The sequence below is a fragment of the Procambarus clarkii genome, chromosome 12 (assembly GCF_040958095.1).
Source record: "Procambarus clarkii isolate CNS0578487 chromosome 12, FALCON_Pclarkii_2.0, whole genome shotgun sequence".
Classification (NCBI taxonomy): domain Eukaryota; kingdom Metazoa; phylum Arthropoda; class Malacostraca; order Decapoda; family Cambaridae; genus Procambarus; species Procambarus clarkii.
In genome coordinates this window covers 18,085,342-18,103,170 of record NC_091161.1, presented here as the reverse complement: position 1 = coordinate 18,103,170, position 17,829 = coordinate 18,085,342, and the positions used below count along the sequence as shown (strand labels likewise).

Below are 17,829 nucleotides of genomic sequence, written 5' to 3'. Positions count from 1 at the left end.
GTACAGTACCTGTGTGGTCCAAACGCATGTCGGCTGTCGTGACGATGGGTAAGGAGTCGGTAGAGAGGGCTCTTGGGCGATGCGCAACATTGCCCAGTTTGATGAGGGCTCTGAGAGGGGCCCAAGGTTGAGCATGTGACGGACCTCGGCGCTATCTACGATCCAGATGCCGAACTATAGCAGTTGACCCTCCCATTAATCGTAGTTTCCCATCTTCTAGTCGGCTAGGCTGGAAGGTGACGACCAATCAGGGCCCGACAACGGAAATCAGTGAAGCAGAGACTTTTGAAGACCTGAGGGTGGGCTAGTTGAGCGTTGTGGACTTTACTCCTGGAGGGATTAGCCAGTGAAGCTAGGTGATCGCTGTGGACTTCACTATTGGAAGGTGCTAGCCTGTGGGGCTAGGTGAGCGCTCTGAACATTGCCGGATGAGCAATGCTAGTGCGCAAAGGAAAAGGGGGGGGGGGCATTTGAAGGACTGCTCCATAACGGCAGCTAGAGTAAGGACTAGTGGTGCCCTGAAGACCTGTCAGAGGCATAGTATCAGTCATCCGTGAAGCAGGCTAGCGTGAGGGTTAGTAACGCCGCTCAGGATGACCTCACATATAGACTTGTACATATCATGGTGATGGGTAAAATAACGGGTTATTTTAAGTGCTTTATTTTTTATTTACCCTAAACATTACACTATATTTCCACCAAGGTTAGTCCTCTGAATTTGAGTAGGATCATAGTTTAAAAAGAACCCGGTTACGAAGGGTTCGTAACAGGGCATCTCTCAGGACTTTTTCCTGTGGTGTGTAGTAGCCTATCGTGTTCGTGGGTCCCTTAAGGAAGGTTAGCCTCGGGTTCGTGGATGAAGTGGAGGGTCTCTCTTGGTGAGGCGGTGTATTGGTTGTCTGTGGTTGTGTGTTTTCCAACAAATCCGTCGGTGGTGGTAGGGAAGGGGGTGAGAAGGACCTCATTTGTGTCTGTGTGCCTACTGGATGGGTAGATCTTGGCGTGTCCGGTGACATTGGCATAACTTAGTGAGAGACGGACTTCGATGATGTCACCTGAGAGGCAAAGCTCAAGGCATCCAATACTGTGGGGTTGCCGCTCCCTCTGTGTTGTTGGACTGTCACTGCTGCCAATGCACGTGCCTCGGCTCTATAACCTCCCTAGAGGCTATTCTGTAGACTCCTGCTTCACTGCTAGACTGTTGCTGCTGTCAATACTAGTCGCGCGCCTTGGGACCAGACACAAAATTTGTTATGCATACCAAGAGGTAACTGAAGCATTCAGCAGGCCACTTGGCGTAATGATTAATTCCTTTATAAAAATGGGAGAACTTCCTGACTGAAGGAAAATGGCTAATGTGGTATCAATATACAAGAAATGGGGAAGACAGACTATTACACAGAATCACATTAGTAACAAGTACTGCCTGCAAGTTGCTAGACTGATAGGAAGAGAGGCTGGCGTAACAGGAAAAGTTCTAGGGTTGGTCAGAGAGAATCTCTCAAGAAGGAAGCAAAGGGGCAGAGACATCAGAGTGGAGAGAGGTTATAAGTGGAGCACCACAAGGTTCCGTTCTAGGTCCCATATTGTCTCTAATTTGTCAATCGCCCTAACAGGAAATTGGATCCTTCATACCAGTATTTCAGATGACGCAAAGCTGAAGAGAAGAAAGGACAGTGATAGTTTGAGGTATTTAATTAATCAGATTTTGACATACCTCAGAAATGTCCTGGAAAAAATGGCTGCCTAATTTAACCCAGCCAAATGCAGAGTTACGAAAAATGTAACAAGCGTATTAACACCAGCATTATAGGAAAAATGAAAAAAACAATTTCTTAAAACAGGAGAGCCCTGGGAGTTAACATAACCCCATTTGTAATGCCAGAAGTCCACATTAGCAGAATAACAGCTGCATAATGTCATACTGAACACCTTGCGTGCATCCTTCCGAAAATTTGAAAAGGGGGCTATTTTAGGCCTTATATACAGCGAAGGTGAGACCTGCACTTCGATAGGCATTCACAACATGGAACTCTTGCCTAAAAAAAGACCATAATAAACTAGAAAAGATTCAAAAATATGTAAAGACTCGTTCTTGAGTTGAAGGGCATAAAATACGAGGAAAGATTGTGGGAACTCGTCCTTACCACACTTGAGGAAAGGAGAGATAAGGGAATATAACAATATACAAGATTCTAAGGGAATTTGACAAGGTAGACGAAGCAGTATTTTTCAAAGCTATGAACAGGAAAACAAGGGTTTGTAGAAAAAAAACTAGAGGCCAATGAGTCACAAGGACGTCAGAGATCGTTTTCAATGTTAGAGCTGTCAATATACTGGTGAGATGTTAAGGTCGTTGAAGCTTGTTCAGTTAAATGCTTTATATATAAATATGATAAAGTTGTGTGAAAGAAGACGGTACAATAGTCTAAGAATGTTTATATCGCGAGGGTCTAGGAGCCTTGCTAACAGCCTTCTGTAGGTAGGTGTATATGTAGTTGATATGACAGAGAAAAAATAGGTCTTTAATCGGTAAATTAGACACCCGAAAATTAGAAAGGTGGAGTCCACGAGGTAAGAGTTCGACCTACAGCCACACAGTAAATGCATATATATACATACAGAACGCTGAACACCGTAACAGGTTGCTGTACCTGGCCCCTGGCCGAAATAGTTACAGAAGGCGTTATGGAGCTTCCAAGCTACTAGGTGGGTGTGGTAGTGGGTTTAATGTCCAGTAGTGAAGTATGTGCTTTTAATACATACTGACACTTGCTCATACTTCACATTAATAGAAATAAACTATATTAATATTGTGGAAGTGACTTGTGAATTATTTGTATGTGAGGCGGCCTCATGTCAGGTGAGGTGAATGACGTCACAGGTAGTTGACCCATCAGGCCAAGCTAGTCAAGAGGCGCGGCGGGCAGTGTGGCGCGGGCCGGCGTGGGGAGAGGAGCTGCTCAGCGCCCGCCTCATTGGTTTTTACTAAATTAGTTGCCTGGACAGTCCTGTGCATGAGGTTACCTGCGCCAGGCTTACAGGCAAGTTACTCTAGATGATCAGTTGTTTTATCACTGTGTTCTGTTGGTAGAATAGTCTATATTTGCTGATTGTCTAAATAAGAATAGTTAAAATATGTTAAGGCTTTATTTAAAGTAATTCAATTAGCTCTGGTTTACTCATTTGTAAATATAATGATATTGAGAAATATACTTGTTTATTAGTAGACTTTTATCTGTATTAGGACTTTCGATGATTATTAAAACAAAATTCTACTTTAAAACGATTGCTATGTAATACTGTTCCACAACAGCTGCTAGAGTGTCAACTTGTAGTGAAATTTACTGTTTGATAAAAAAGTAGGTGAAAAAAGTTTAAAAAATTATTGTTAAATTCAAGCAGTTATGTTTCTTGTGAACTATCGGATTTCAATCCTTGAAATATGGGCCAAAGACTTTTAATCTAGCAAGCGTCACATACCCCCCCCCCCCCCCGGACCATCCTATGTGAATGAAACTAACCATCCTGAGTCAGTGTCGTCCACGCTGCCGCCAACCCCAGAAACGCCATAATTAACATTAACGTCCTGTATAACAAAGTACTATATTGTCCAATATAAGTAAATATTAATGTATATTTAAATTGTGTATAGGTCTGATAGTTGTTGAAGGAAACAATAGTACGTGAGTGTATTACAAACTGTCTCCCTCCCCTAATAAATAATATATAAATAGGTCACAAATCAAAAACTCTTAAGTACAGTGCTAAAATGTAAACTGTTGTGGGTCGGTGCAGGAACGAGCATAGACTGAGGACAAGTTAAATGTTCTCGCCTAGTTGTACTAGCCTAGTTGTGTTTGCAGGGGTTGAGCTCTGGCTCTTTGGTCCCGCCTCACAACCGTCAATCAACTGATGTACAGATTCCTGAGCCTACCGGGCTCGTGTCATATCTACATTTGAAACTGTGTATGGAGTCAGCCTCCACCACATCACTTCCTAGTGCATTCCATTTACTAACTACTCTGATGCTAAAAAAGTTCTTTCTAATGTGTGTCCCCCTCCCCTTCCGGCCCGTTGGCGTCGTGAGGGGGCTTGGTGGACGGCTGCCGGAGTGTGATGCTCCGTTGGGCAGTCCTCTGTCCTTTTCTGACCTTGCACTCCTGCTGCTGTCTTCTCCAATTGTGCCGGATCGCTTTTCCTTTTCCTTATGTTTCGTTTTTCACCCCCCTCTTCTCCTATCTGCTTGTCGTTTCCTGCCGACCTTTTGCTTGTTTTGGATTATTTCTTTGGACTTCTTCTATTTTGACGCCCGGGTGCTTGAGGAGGCATACTCTTGCACCCGTAGAACTGTAGTACCCGACGTCTCGAGCGAGGGGAACCTTTTATTGTCAATCCCCCTTTCGTCGCTGAACCCGATCTCGACGGACTGACGGTTCTTAAGGTAACGTTTGTGGGGCGTATACTCACGATGCACCCCTAGGGGGCCCCGGCATGATCGGCGATAGCTTCCTGTTGGGTGTCCTGCCTCTAATTGTGGCTCCATGGTGGGTGTGGGGCACATTCGTGGATGAATTGTTCACTTTTCGTCTCTATGTCGTTGAATGTTTCCGTTGTACCCTCTCAGGCTCGTGGGGTGGGCGACCAAGCCCCCGAGTCGGCCTGTATTGGAAGACCAGGCTCTGTAGCTCCCGCTGCGTTGGGCCCCGACCTTGCTCCTCCTTTGACCGTCCTGACTTCTTCCCCCAGCTCCCCTCCCTCCTCTGAGGTTGGGTCGAGCCTCCAGCCCCCGGTGGTGACCACTTCGTCCCCTGGTGTGGCTAAGTCTTTCGTTGTGACTACTGCGCCTTTTGACCCCTCTCTCTCTAGGGGTTCTCAACGCCGTTCGCGCCCCAACCGCACTCGCTCGATTCCTTCCCGTGCTGATGCGTATCAGGCCTTGTTTGGTCCTGCTTCATGGGCCAAATACTTTGATCTCCTCCCTCTTGATTCTGCGCCTCCTGACGATTTCTCCCTCCATCGGCATCTTGTAGATTCCGTGGATGCGTGTGTTACTTTCAACCCCACTCGTCTCGGTACACGTGTCGTTGCTGCTCCTTCTCAGGATGCGGCTTCCCGCTTGGCTGCCTTATCTTGCCTTGGCGAGATCCCTGTTCGGGTCTCCAAGAACGTTCAGATGAATTCCAGTGTTGGCACTATTCTCCTCCCACCCCATGTTGCAACCGGTGTTCGGGATCTGCAGGATTGCCACGATGATATTCGGCATATCCTTGATGCCCAAGGCCATTCTGTCCTCCAGGTCGACTCGTTTACTCGTCCCCCTCGTGGTCGTCGCCGTCAACCCCTTCGCGTTGTGAAGATCACCTTTGATGGTAGGACCCTTCCATCCTCTGTCATTCTTGCTGGTGCTAGGTGCTCTGTCCAGGAGTATATTCCTTCTCCTCGACTTTGTAATAAGTGCTGGAGGTTTGGGCATGGTGCCCTCCGCTGCTCTGGGACTGTCTCTCTCTGTCCTTTGTGTGGGAGTGAAGGTCACTCTAAGTCGGAGTGCACTTCTCCCCAAGCTCGCTGCCTCAACTGCGGTGAGGCCCATCCTACGTTCTCCCGTGCCTGTGTACATTACAAGCTTGAGGCGGCCGTCCTTAACCTGAAGCACCGGGAGCGTTTGTCTTTTCCTGAGGCGAGGCGCCAGGTTCGCCGGCTCCCGCCTTATACTAACATCTCTTATGCTCGCGTGTTGCACTCTTCCTCTCCTCGTCCTTCCCCCCTTCCTCAGACTCTCAACCGTTTCCGGGCCTTGGACCCTGATACTCCCACTGCCCCCTCCTCTGTTCCTTTGAGTTCTTTCCCGAGGGGTCCCCCTCCTGGTCCTCTGTCTGGGGTTCCCCTTCTTTCAACCCGGTCTGTCATGTCTCCTGTGTCTTCTTCCTCGTCCCCCTCCGATCCTCCTTCCCATCCTCTTCCTCCATCTATCGGCTCTCCCCGCCGCCTGTCGGTGCAGGCGGATGTCCATCGCTCTCCTAACGGCCGTCGTGTGTGCTCTCGTTCGGCTTCTCCGGTTGAGACACTGGAATCCGTTGCCCGGTACGTAGTTGCTGGGACACCGGTCTCTTTAAGTCAGAAGCGTAAGCCTGGCTCCTCTCCTTCCTCTTCCCCGGCGGGTAAGAAGGCTTCGCTTTCTTCCTCAGCTCCTCCTTCTGGCTCTGTTGCTCCTTCCCCTCCCGTTTCGGTGCTTGCGCCCCCTGTTCCTGCTATGGAGGTTTCTTTGGCCCCTGCTTCCCTTTCGGTTGCTGCTCTTGCTGGGGTGCGCTCCCCTCTTTCTACTCCCCCTCTTCCTGCTGCTGTCCTTGACTGCTCCTCTCCGTTGTCTCCTCCTCTTCCTCCTCCTCCTCCGGACCCTGCCCGCCCACCTCTGATCTGTTCTCCCGTTTCCTTCCCTCCGTCTTTGCTCAGTTTACCCATGCCCCCTAACCCTGACTTTGCTGACCCTGATCCCGACCCTGATATTCTTTAACGTGCTCTGTTGGTCTTTCGCCTTTGTTTCTTCCTTGTTCTTTGTTTTTGTCCTTTCTCTTCTCGTCGTTGTCCATTCTTCAATGGAACGTTCGAGGTTATTACGCCAATTTCCTCGAACTCCAACTTCTGGTTTCGCGGTTTTCGCCCCTTTGTGTCTGTCTCCAGGAGCCAATGCTTGGTGCTCGTCCTGGTCGTTTTCGTGGCTATTCCTTTCTTTCCCCCCCCCCCCCCAGCCATTGCTGGGGCTTCTAATTCTTCTGCTCTCTTGATTCGGGCTGATGTTCCCTTTGTTCCTTTACTTTTTCCTTCGCCTCTCCATTGTTCTGCTGCTCGTATCTTTGTGGGGAAATGGTACACAGTTTGTTCCATTTATCTCCCCCCGAGTGTCCCGCTCTCTCTTCCTGATTTGAAACAACACCTAGACTCCTTGCCGGAGCCTGTGCTCCTGCTGGGTGACTTCAGTTGTCGTCATTCTCTTTGGGGTGACGTTCTGACGAATACCCGGGGTCGCCTCCTTGAGCCGTTTCTCCTCTCTTCTTCCCTGTCTCTTCTGAATTCTGGTGAGCCCACTCATTTGGACTCTCGAACTCGCACCCTTTCTTGTCTTGATCTTTCTCTCTGCTCTTCTTCTCTTTACTTAGATTTCACGTGGCAGGTTCTTGATGACCTCCATGGAAGTGATCATTTCCCCATCCTTGTTTCCTTTTTCTCTTTTCGCCATTCCCTCTCTTTCCCTTGGTGGCAGTTTGCTAAGGCGGACTGGACCCTATTTTCCCTCAGTGCTACTCTCTCTGACCTCTCCCTTCTGCCCCTCTCTCGCGCTCTCCTCCTTTTTCATGACACTGTCTTCGACGCTGCCCTCCGCTCTATTCCTCGCTCTTCCTCTCGGGGTCCACGGAAGTGCGTTCCCTGGTGGAATGCGGACTGTGCTCGGGCTGTCCGCTGTAAGCGTGCAGCCTGGAAGAAGCACCGCCGTAGGCAGACGACCGATTCTTTTCTTTTCTTTCGGAAAGCGAGTGCGGTGGCCCGTAGGGCCATCCGTACGGCTAAACGTGAATGTTGGGCATCTTATGTCTCGACAATTACGTCCGAAACCCCTCTGGCCCAGATCTGGAAGCGTATCCGCAAGATAGCGGGTAAGTTCGTTCCCGATGTTTCACCGGTCCTTCACCTCCATGATACTCTTGTGGCGGACCCGTTGCAGGTCGCTTCCGAACTGGGTTCCCACTTTTCTTCTGTTAGCTCTGGTCTTCATCTTCCCCAATCTTTCCTTCTTCGTAAACCTGTCCTTGAGTCTCGTCCTTTAGATTTCTGCACTCATCTTCAGCTTCCCTATAATGATCCCTTCTCTCTCTCTGAACTTCGTTCTGCCCTGGCCCTCTGCGGTTCTACGGCGGCGGGCTCCGATGGTATTCATTATGAGATGCTTCGCCATCTCCCTCCGAGCACGTCTCAGTATTTACTGAGTCTGTATAATCGGATCTGGGAGTCGTCGTCAGTCCCTGAGGACTGGCTCGATGCCGTTGTCCTCCCTGTTCGCAAACCGGGGTCTCTGGGTACTTCCCCTAAGGACTTTCGCCCTATTGCTCTCACAAGTTGTGTCTGCAAACTCTTTGAACGTATGGTTAACGTTCGTCTGATGTGGTTCCTGGAACACCATCACCTCCTCTCCCCTTCTCAATTTGGTTTCCGCAAGTGCCGCAGCACGACAGATGTCCTGGTGAACTTGGAGGTCTATATTCGTACTGCTTTTGCTGCGAAGACCTCCGTTGTTGCCGTCCTTTTTGACCTAGAAAAGGCTTACGACACCACTTGGCGTTATCATATCCTATCTCAACTTCATTCTTTTGGCCTTCGTGGTCATCTCCCTCTCTTTCTCCGCAGCTTCCTCTCTCATCGTTCCTTTCGGGTGCGCCTTGGTACCGCTCTCTCTCCCTCTTTTCAGCATTACGAAGGTGTGCCCCAGGGTAGTGTTCTGAGCACTACTCTTTTTCTGGTTGCCCTCAATGGTCTTCTTTCCTCTCTTCCTTCTGGTGTCTTCTCCGCTCTCTATGTCGATGATCTTACCCTTTGTTGTCAGGGTGATGATTCGCCTCTCCTTCAACGCCGGCTTCAACTTGCAATTGATGCCGTGTCGTCTTGGGCCACAGGTCATGGCTTCAAGTTCTCTACTTCTAAGACTTGTGCCATGACTTTTACGCGGAAACGGGTTGTTCTTCGTCCCTCTTTGTCACTTTATGGTCATCCCCTTGAATACAATGATTCCGCGAAGCTTTTGGGGTTATTCCTTGACACTCGTTTGTCTTGGTCTCCCCATATCTCTTACCTCCGTGTTGAGTGCTCTAAGGCCCTTACCCTCCTTCGGGTCTTGTCCCATACTTCTTGGGGGGCAGATAGATGCACTCTCCTTGCTTTACATTCCTCTCTCGTCCTGTCTAAGCTCGATTATGGTTGCCCTGCTTACTCGTCTGCTTCTCCTTCTACTCTTCGCCGTCTTGATGCTTTGCACCATACTGGGTTGCGCCTCAGTTCTGGTGCCTTTCGTTCGACTCCCGTCCTTAGCTTGTATGTTGACACTGGCTTCCTGTCTCTCCAGGACCGCCGTGATCGCTACTGTCTTCGCTATCTTGCGCGATCCTTGCAACATCCTTCCTCTCGCCTCTGTCGTGCTTTAACTTTTACCCCTCCTGCGGTTCCTGTTCCTCTTCGCCACCACCCTCTTTCTGTCCGGTTATCTCGCCTACAGGATTCTCTTTCCGTTCGTATTTCTGATGTTTCTCCTCGTGTTGTTCCTTCTTTGCCCCCGTGGAGGGTCCCTCTTCCGCGGTTTTGTACATCCTTGACTCGTATCACTAAAGCTTTTACCCCTCCTACGGTTCTAAAACGCCTTTTCCTCGAGCACTTTTCTTCTCACTCCCGCTCCGTTTCTGTCTTCACCGATGGGTCTAAGTCAGCGGACGGTGTTGGCTACTCTGTTGTTTTTCCTGATCGCACTTATATGTGTCGCTTGCCTCCGGAGACTAGCATCTTTACAGCGGAACTTTATGCTATTCTCTATTCTCTTCGTCTCCTGCTTTCTCGTTGTCAGTCTTCCTTTGTGGTTGTTGTTGACTCTCGTAGTGCCCTCATGGCTCTCGGGTGCTTTAATCCAGTTCATCCAGTAGTTGTCGAGATCCAGCATTGGCTGTTTCTCGTTCACAGTAAATTTAAGTCGGTTGAGTTTTGTTGGGTTCCCAGCCATATTGGCGTGTCTTTAAATGAGAGTGCGGATGCTGCCGCTAAGGAAGCTGTCCGCTCTTGTCCCATCTCTCGTAAAGGCATTCCGTATTCCGACTTTTACCCGGTTATCCATTCCTCAGTCCTTACCCGTTGGCAGGCTTCTTGGTTGTCTGTTACTGGTAACAAGCTACGTACTCTTAAATGTTGTGTTTCCTCGTGGCCGTCCTCCTTCCACCGTAACCGGCGGTGGGAAACAGCTCTGGCGAGGTTGCGTATTGGCCATACTCGCTTAACCCATGGTCACTTGATGGAGCGCCGCCCTGCTCCTTATTGTCCTAGTTGCATTGTCCCTCTTACGGTCGTGCATGTCCTTCTTGAATGTCCTGACTTCCAGGACGAGCGTGTGTCTTGCTTTCCGACCGCCCCTCGCGGTCACCTATCCCTCGATAGAATTCTTGGTGACTCGGATACTTTTGATATCGTTCGCCTTATGCGTTTTTGTTCTCGTATTGGCATCCTTGGTGATATTTAGCGCCCTCTGATTATTTTGCGTATTTGATGGTGCTACATAGCCTTCCCGGTTTGGTGCCTTCTTTTGATAATTACTTACTTTCTAATGTGTGTGTGTGTGTGTGTGTGTGTGTGTGGCTCATTTGGGTACTCAGTCTTCACGATCATAATGGGAGCCGGTCGGCCGAGCGGACAGCACGCTGGACTTCTGATCCTGTGGTCCTGGGTTCGATCCCAGGCGCCGGTGAGAAACAATGGGCAGAGTTTCTTTCACCCTTTGTCCCTGTTACCTAGCAGTAAAATAGGTACCTGGGTGTTAGTCAGCTGTTACGGGCTGCTTCCTGGGGGTGGAGGCCTGGTCGAGGACCGGGAAGCGGGGACACTAAAGCCCCGAAATCATCTCCCGATAACCTCAAGATAGATCATGTTTGGTTGCCGGGTCCCCCCTCCCTGTTTCGCTCGTTGTTGCCGTGAGGGGGGGGGGGGCATGGTGGGCGGCTGCCGAAGTGTGATGCTCCTTGGGACAGTCCTCTGTCCTTCTGTGGCCTTGTGCTCCTGCTGCTGTCCTCTCTAATTGTGCTGAATGATTTTTCCTTTTCCTTCTGCTTCGTTTTTCTCCCCCCTCTTCTCTTATCTGCTTGTGGTTTCCTGCCGACCTTTTGCTTATTTTGGTTATTCCTTTGCACTTCTTCTATTTTGACGTCCGGGAGCTTGAGGAGGCATACTTACACCCATAGAACTGTAGTACCCAACGTCTCGAGCGAGGGGAACCTTTTATTGTCAATCCCCTTTTTGTCGCGGAACCCGGTCGGGACGAACTGACGGTTCTTAAGGTGGCGTTTGTCGGGCGTATACTCACGACCGACAACGAGTATACTCACGACCGACAGTCATACCCTGGCATGATCGGCGATAACTTCTAGTTGGGTGTCCTGCCTCTAATTGTGGCTCCATGGTGGGTATGGTGCACATTCGTGGATGAAATTCTCTTCGTATTTGTCGTTGAATGTTTCTCTTGTACTCTTTCAGGCTCGTGAGGTGGGCGACCAAGCCCCCGAGTCGGACTGTATTGGAAGACAGAGCTCTGTAACCCCCACTGTGTTGGACCCCGACCTTGCTCCTCCTTTGACCCTCCTGACTGCTTCCCTCGGCTCCCCTCCCTCTGTGGTTGTCTAGCCTCAAGCCCCCAGTGGTGACCACTTCGTCCCTGCACAGCTAAGTCTCTCGTTGTGACTACTGCGTCTTTTCACCCCTCTCTCTGGGGGTTCTCAACGCCGTCTGCGCCACGGCCGCACTCGCTCAATCCCTTTCCGTACTGATGCGTATCAGGCCTTGTTTGGTCACGCTTCATGAGCCAAATTCCTTGATCTCCTCCCTCTTGATTCTACGCCTCCTGACGACTTCTCCCTCCCACAGCAACTTGTTGATTCTGTGGATGCCTCTTACCTTCAACTCCACTCGTCTCGGTACACGTGTCTTTGCTGCTCCTTCTCGGGATGCAGCTTCCCACTTGGCTGCCCTATCCTGCCTTGGCGTGACCCCTGTTCGGGTCTCGAAGAACGCTCGGTTGAAAGCCAGTGTTGGCACTATTCTTCTACTGCCCCATGTTGCTACCGGTGTTTTTTAATCTGCAGGACTGCCACGATGATATTCGGCATATCCTCGATGCCCAAGGCCATTCTGTCCTCCAGGTTGACACGTTTACTCGTCCCCTCGTGGTCGTCACCGTCAACCTCTTCGGGTTGTGAAGATTACCTTTGATGGTAGGACCCTTCCACCTTCTGTCATTCTTGCTGGTGCCAGGTGCTCTGTCCAGGAGTATATTCCTTCTCCTAGGCTCTGTAACAAGTGCTGGGGGTTTACACATGGTGCCTTCCACTGCTCTGGGGCGCTCTCTTTGTCCTTTGTGTTGGGGCGAAAGTCAATCATAAGTCAATCATAAGTCGGAGTGCACTTCTCCCCAGGCTCGCAGCGTAAACTGCTATGAGGCCCATCCTACCTTCTCCCGTGCGTGTATCCATTACAAGTTTGAGGTAGGTGTCCTCAACTTGAAGCACCGGGAGCATTTATCTTTTCATGATGTGAGGCGCCATGTTTGCCGGCTCCCGCCTTATGCTCGCGTGTTGCACTATTCCTCTCCTCGTCCTTCCCACCTTCCTCAGACTCGGCCGTTTCCGGGCCTTGGACCCTGATACGCCCACTGCCCCCTCCTCTGTTTCTTTGAGTTCTGTACCGAAGGATCCCCCTCCTGGTCCTCTGTCTGGGGTTTCCCTTCTTTCTACCCGGTCTGTCATGTCTCCTGTCTTCTTCCTCGTCTCCCTCCGATCCTCCTTCCCGTCCTTCTCCTCCGTCTATTAACTCTCCCCGCTGCCTGTCAGTGCGGGCTCATGTAGTGCCCTCATGGCTCTCGGGCCCTTTAATCTGGTTCATCCAATGGTTGTCGAGATCGAACATTGGCTGTTTCTTGTTCACAGTAAATTTAAGTTGGCTGAGTTTTGTTGAGGTCCCAGCCATATTGGTGTCAGTTTAAATAAGCGTGCGGATGCAGCTGCCAGGAAAGCTGTCCGTTCTTGTCCCATCTCTCGTAAAGCAATTCCTTATTCAGACGTTTTTACCCGGTTATCCATTCCCCCATCCTTACCCGTTGGCATGCTTGTTGGTCGTCTGTTACTGGTAACTACGTTCTCTTAAGTTGTACTCTTAACCGTCCTACCTCCTTAACCGGCGATGGGAAACGGCCCTGGCGATATTGCGTATTGGCCAAACTCGTTTCACTCATGGTCACTTAGAGCGCCGCCCTGCTCCTTATTGTCATAATTGCATTGTCCCTCTTATGGTCGTGCATATCCTTGTTGAATGTCCTGATTTTCGGGACGAGCGTGTCTCTTTTTTTTCCGACTGTCCCCCGAGGCCGCTTGTCTCTCGATATTATTCTTGGTGACTCTGATTCTTTTGATATCGTTCGCCTTGTGTGTTTCTGTTCTCGTATTGGCATAATTGGTGATATTTAGCACCCTCTGATTATCCCGCACATTTTATGGTGCTACATAGCCTTCCCGGTTTGGTGCCTTCTTTTGATAATTACTTACTTGGTTGCCGGGTTGACGATCACTTGGACGTTGTGTTGAGAACGGGCTGTGGATGAGTCAAGTCTGAGATTGGGTTTTACCATTCGGTGGTAAGTCAGCAATTTAGATGAAATCTGACCCAAGTGATTGTCTTGCGGGATGTTTCTCAACCTTTACAAGATGTCCAATTTAGTATTTTTATATATTTAATGTGACATTTCAGGTATGTACGAGGGTGCATCAGTACAACGGCACTGCAGGTATGGTCAACCAGACCCCAAGAAATTGGTCGGTTACAACGCTACTGCAGGTATGGAGGGATTAAAGTTACTTGGAAAAACTTCTCTCGAATCGCAGTTGGTCATTATGTAGTAGATACATATTCCCACCTAAGTACAATAGGTGAAGGAACTACGTTTAATAATTTTAATAGCTTACACACTATGCCTTGAAGCAGTGATCCTCTAATAGTTATAGTCTAAAGTACTCTATGCGTTAACCACTTCAGAGTGATAAACCATTCTTCAGGCCCTTAATTTTAACATTTAGTTGTGGTTTATTATATAGTTAATGTTAAGCTAACAATTTCGGTTACATTTCAATCCCCTCCTCTCCGTCCATATTTGTTAGTCTGTCTTCTATCCCACCAGTCCAATCATATATATATGTATATATATATGTATATATATGTGTAATATATATATATATATATATATATAATATATAATATATAATATATAATATATAATATATATATAATATATATATATATATATATATATATATATATATATATATATATATATATATATATATATATATATATATATATATATATATATATATATATATATATATATATATATATAATATTATATATATATATGTCGTACCTAGTAGCCAGAACGCACTTCTCAGCCTACTATTCAAGGCCCGATTTGCCTAATAAGCCAAGTTTTCCTGAATTAATATATTTTCTCTAATTTTTTCTGATGAAATGATAAAGCTACCCATTTCATTATGTATGAGGTAAATTTTTTTTTATTGGAGTTAAAATTAACGTAGATATATGACCGAACCTAACCAACCTTACCTAACCTAACCTAACCTATCTTTATAGGTTAGGTTAGGTTAGGTGGCCGAAAAAGTTAGGTTAGGTTAGGTTAGGTAGGTTAGGTAGTCGAAAAACAATTAATTCATGAAAACTTGGCTTATTAGGCAAATCGGGCCTTGAATAGTAGGCAGAAAAGTGCGTTCTGGCTACTAGGTACGACATATATATATATAATATTATATATATATATATATATATATATATATATATATATATATATATATATATATATATATATATATATATATATATATATATATAAATGAAAATACCCAAGAGGGTGATACATCTGCTGGGATTAGGGGAGACTGGCAAGAAGAAAGTTTTAGCGTGAGGGGAAAGTACCGGGGCTAAACCTAGCAAGCTGAATATACCGTCGGACAGTTTCGGGAGGCTGAGCACTTGCAGCTACGTTGCCATCATCTGCATCGTGCACAAGGTATTGGTAGCCCTTGAATGCTGTAGCAATTCTGCAAATAGACAAATATTGTGATCAGGCGGCAGGACCTGTGAAGTGTTAAAAGGTGAAAGTTTCTGGGTCTCCGGAACGGGGTAACATGGTGTTACTGATTTGTAAGTGCGAAGTATCTTTTGATTGGGGAAGAAAATATTATATAATTGGCGGAGCTTCCATGACCACAGATAACGGCCTTAAGAGCAGGACACTAATTACTTCCATTTTTTCTCCAAGCTAACAAAGAAGGCTCCGAAGGAAGCAAGTTCTAGGTCGGAAGTTCGCCGATCGTTTCCTTCATCTAAGACTAGAGCTTGTTAACTTCCTTTCGGATGCTTCCTGAAGCTGTAGGAATATATAACTTAGAACCATCCTCTATTGACTGGATGTTTGTTCCCGAACAATATTTTGTTGCTGGAGAGGAGCCAGTTTCTTGGCAGCTTCTCCTATGGTATATTCTGGGCAGCCTCTTACTTTAAGGACGCCCCAGAGCTCCTACAAGGCTTTCCCCAGATTATTCTGGTCACTAAATATACCTTTGACTCAGATTCTCGGAGAAAGATGGGTCACTTCAGAGAAACCGGGTGGTAGGATGGATATAAAAGTGAAGGTTTGAGTCCTTGTAATAAACCTTTATAGGAGTCTTTCTCAGTCTATACATGTATACAATATATATACATAAGTACTTAGTAAGGGAAGCTCCTCCATGCGGGTCTAGATGGTAAATTTCATGTCTGGGTGAACTCTGCCACTTCATTGACGACTTGAAATTAGTAATGCAGCCTGTCCTCTTAAAAGCCAAATGCTCGTTTCCGGCATACCGTTCTCGGGCCAGGCTCGTAAGTGACTCGTTACACCCCCCCCCCTCCTCAGTTCCATTTATCGATATTTTGCAACAACTTGGAAACTAGTATCAACCAAGTTTGGAGCAACCTCCGGCCGGAGCAAGGTAAGTCACAGGGAGCAATTAAAAACTAAACTCTCGCTCTCTTTTAGGTACCTCCATCTCGACAAACCAGTCCAGTGCCCAAACTACAACCTAGGCCTTAAACTGGTAATCCAGCAAATGAAGGTAGACCTCAAGCGCGGTGCGGAACGACGACGCAACTGCAATCTCACAAGGGAGGAGAGGGACGCCCTATCAACGCTGAAAGGACGCACGGATATTGTGATAAAGCCGGCGGATAAGGGAGGTGCTGTCGTCGCCTGGAGGAAGGACAACTACAGGAACGAGATGAAGAGGCACCTGGCAGACACTGCAGCCTACAAACAGATACACAACCAGGATGCGGCACTTAGAAACGCCCAAACGAGGAGTAAAAGGATAGTCCTGAAGCTGTTCGAGAACAAGACTGGGGACGGGAAAGGAGGACTCGTGCAGGCAGGGGCGAGAGATTTCTTCCTAGCCTTTGAATCCATCATTCCCCACCTCTACCTTTTACCAAAGATCCATAAAGCACTAGAAGAAACAGGAACGTGGCAAGGGAGACGGGTTCTAAGCAGCTGCCAGGCCCCAACAAGGCCAGTAGACTGGATCTGCACCGCCCTCCTGAACCCCTTACTACGTCTACTACCAGAAAGAATCAAAGATATGACGGATTTCCTCAAGAAAATTGCAGAAATTAGAGGCCCCGTCCCAAGAGGGGCCCGCCTTTTTTCCATGGATGTGGTATCGCTCTACCCGAGCATACCACAGAGAAGCTGCAAATGTGGTAGCAACTTTTTTTTTTTTTTTTTTTTTTTTTTTTTACAGATAACAAAGCAAAAATCAGAGAAACTTAGAGACGCAGGAGTATGGAGGACCCCTCGAAAAACTCTGTAGGAGGCCATCCTCCATGTGATGAGACACCCTTTTGCAATTTGAAGGATGAGCATACCGGCAAAACAAGGGTACAGCGATAAGAGCATCCAGTAGTGTGGCAATTGCTGAAATATTTGTGCATGTAGTGTTTGAGAGGAAACTATCCCACAGGAAGGACGGACCGGCGGTATATTTGTTACATAGACGACAGCTTCGGAATAATGGAGGACGGTTCCCGTGCCTAGGTTTCTTTTCATGGTCAAATACAGTTTATGAGAACCTTAAGTTTACCCTCGAACACACTGACTCCACGATAAATTTCCTAGATACAACAGTGTATATAGACCAACTAACCAGGGATCTGCATACGAAGGCATACTATAAACCGGCTAGCCTTCACACGTATCTGGAATTAGACTCGAGCCAACCACTAGCCTTGAAGAAATCGCTACCTTACTCACTTGGACTCACTCAAGCAGATTAATTAACAGCAAAGAGACGCTATATCCCCAGCTTGATGACCTATGGGATATGTTCAGGAACAGAGACTACCCAGAGACAATAATACATGCGGCCCAGGAGAAACTCGGAGAAAAAACAAGGGCGGAGCTACTCAGACCTAGAACACAAGTGGAAGACAAGAGATGTAGCCTCCCACCCCTTTTCCCTGGCCTTGCAGCACAGCTTAAGATAAAACTCCAGGAAGTATGGACATGGATGAGGGAAACGTACAGTGAACATCCTTCCTGGGTAAAATTCCCACAAAACCCTTCTATGATCGCCTGGAGGCGAAGTAAGTCTATAAAGGACCACGTTGTTAGAGCAGCTGTGCAGGTAGATCTCAACCGAACTGGGGGAGAGGACCAGCCCCAGGGTACAGTTCAAAGAAATGAAACTTAGACCCTAACCTAACCTGACACAGGTTTGGTGTGCGACCTGCGTGGAGGCGGAGTATGCAGAGGGGTTTGGAGAGGCCTACATGTACAAGCTAAATCTGAAAAAAGAACCATTTGGTCACCATAGGATCTACCGACCAGTGTTCATCGACGACGCTTTCATCTACAGTACAGTTAATAATGGACATCGGTAAATCATCAGTTAATCATGGCGTTAGTGTTCATCACTTGAGATTATGCTGCATTTCTTT

General features: G+C 47.7%; 1 long non-coding RNA gene across 1 annotated transcript; it reads left to right on the top strand.

The window, feature by feature from the left end:
* The first annotated feature begins 282 nt into the window (after window positions 1–282).
* LOC138363879 (uncharacterized) lies at window positions 283–17,220 on the top strand. Its single transcript, XR_011228219.1, has 3 exons — window positions 283–356; window positions 2,849–3,044; window positions 15,878–17,220. It is a non-coding gene; the product is annotated as an uncharacterized lncRNA (long non-coding RNA).
* The last annotated feature ends 609 nt before the right edge of the window (window positions 17,221–17,829 follow it).